A 2,775-nucleotide genomic window follows, 5' to 3' on the forward strand; every position below is an offset into this window, starting at 1 on the left:
CATGCGATCGCATGGCCAGAAGGCACAAAAGCCATGCGATTGCATGGGATGTTGTAGCTGGCCAAGTCTATAAGTTGAGCAATTTTCGGACGAGTTATGGACACCTTTTCTTCTTTCTTTCTCTTTACATGTAATATATATATATATATATATATATATATATAATTTTAATTTTAATTTAAGTTAATAATAATATGGTTATTGTAAGAATGTTTTACGGGTTTTAAGTCGAAATTCTGTCCGTGCAACGCTACGCGATTAATCACCACTGTAAGCTATGTTCTTCCTTTTTAATTTAATGTCTCGTAACTAAGTTATTATTATGCTTATTTGAGCCAAAGTAATCGTGATGTTAGACTAAATATTAAGACGGGGTTATTAGATTTTGTACCATAATTAAGGTTTGGACAAGAGACAGATACTTGTGGACAATGGACTATTGACTATTAATAGATAGGGGGTATTGTCTAATCGAATGACAACTCATTAGAATATGTCGAACCTATATTCAAATTAGTTAATCTAATAATTATTAAAATGATTATGTATGTTCTATTTAGTAACGTTTATACGACATCTTTTACGATCATTTAATTAATTATTCGGGTTGGGTAATTGATTATTCATTCTGATCAAGTGGGTAAATTAATATTCATATCTCATTAAAACAGGGGTGGATTACATACAAGGATAATTGGTGTAATTGTTAACCAAGTATTAAAACCTTGGATTACACGCAGTCGATAACTTGGTGTAATTATTAAACAAAGTATTAAAACCTTGTTACAGTTCGAATCCCTAATTAGTTAGAATATTTGACTTCGGGAATAAGGTTAATTTGACGAGCATTTTATAATTATGACTGATGGACTATTATGGAAAAAAATCCAGATAGGTATCAAATAAACCAGGACAAAGGACAATTAACCCGGGTAACAATTAATTAAAATCAAAACGTCAAACATCATGGTTACGGAAGTTTAAATAAGCATAATTGTTTTATATTATATTTCATCGTACCTTTATTTACTGTCATTTTAATTACTGCAATTTACTTTATCGCAATTTAAATTCTGTCATTTATATTATCGTCATTTATCTTTACGCTTTATTTAAAATCGACAAACTGATCATTAAACGGTAAAAACTCCCCTTTTATAATAATAATAATACTACTATATTACTAATATATATATATATTTATATATTTATACCAATATAGTTGTTAAAAATATAGTACGCAATAAGCCGTCTCCCTGTGGAACGAACCGGACTTACTAAAAACTACACTACTCTACGATTAGGTACACTACCTATAAGTGTTGTAGCAAGGGTTGGGTATATCCCATAAATAAATAATTAAAACTTGTGTAATTTGTATCATATTTCGTAATAAAAATAATAGTATTTCGTATACACCTCGCATAACATCAAGTTTTTGGCGCCGCTACCGGGGACCAGGCGAAACGCTATATTTTTACGCTATATTTCTTATCTCTAATTTTGTAAAAATATTTTGTTTAAAAACATATAGAAAAAAAAAATTACTATATATATATATATATATATATATATATATATATATATATATATATATATATATATATATATATATATCCTATATTAATAAGTGTTTAAATATATATATAATTTTAAGATATATAAAATTAAAAAATATTTTTATTTTTAGAATTTTAAATATAAGTTTTCTTTATATTTTATATAAATATTTTATATAAATATAAATCAGAAAATATAAAAATCAAATAAAAATAAATAAATTAAAAATGGGCCGAGTCAGTTTAATAAGCCCGAATCAAATCTAGATTATTGGGCCATGCGATCGCATAAGCCCAACGCCTAATACTCAAGCGATCGCATGATCGTCTGACAGGCTGATCCTTTGACGCATTAATTACAGCTGTAGGGTTTTTATAATTATTATTATTTAATTTAATTAGGGTTTGTATTAATTAATATATTTATATCTAGTTTTATTATTATTTGTAATGTACTCCATCTGTCCCATCTTAAGTGTCCACTGTTGACTTTTCAAAGTGTTTCTTTGTCAACTTTGATCGTAAATATTTTTATTTGTGTTATATAATATTTGATGAAAATTATATGGAATGAAAACACATTTAAAACTCAATTCATTCATATAATTTTTATCAAATATTATACAGTACAAATAAAAATATTTACGGTCAAAGTTGACAAAAATTGACTTTAAAAAGTTAACAGTGGACACTTAAGATGGGACGGAGGGAGTAATGTTTATTTATTTGTACTTATTATATAGAAAAATATAAAAATAATATTTTTATATAAAATCTTATTTTTATCATTTTTATTTTATATCTTTTAGAGTATGTATCTTTTTGTCGTATCGTTCGTAATTAGTTTAAGTATAGTTTTGCCGTAGTTATTTTTATACTTCTAAATTTTTAGGCTTTGCCGTAAAATCCCTTAAGTGCTTTTTCTTTAGAATTAAGATTTATGCGCTTTAGAATTTTGCGACGCCGTTTATTTATTTTAGTGCCTAATTAAGTTATTGCCGTTTTTGATATAAAATTGCATTTAAGTTTTAAAACCTTTTGGCACAACTTTTTAAATTTAATTTTTAGACTTTTAAGTTTCGACGTTTTTCTTTCTTATTTTTATTTTTTGACGTTTTTCGACGCGCTTCTTTTTCTTTCTCATTTCTACGCTCTAGTTTTTAGGACATAGATTTTTATCTTATTTAAATTTCGACGAAAATTATTTTAAGCGGTT

This window comes from Rutidosis leptorrhynchoides, chromosome 3 (genome assembly GCF_046630445.1).
Source record: "Rutidosis leptorrhynchoides isolate AG116_Rl617_1_P2 chromosome 3, CSIRO_AGI_Rlap_v1, whole genome shotgun sequence".
NCBI lineage: Eukaryota > Viridiplantae > Streptophyta > Magnoliopsida > Asterales > Asteraceae > Rutidosis > Rutidosis leptorrhynchoides.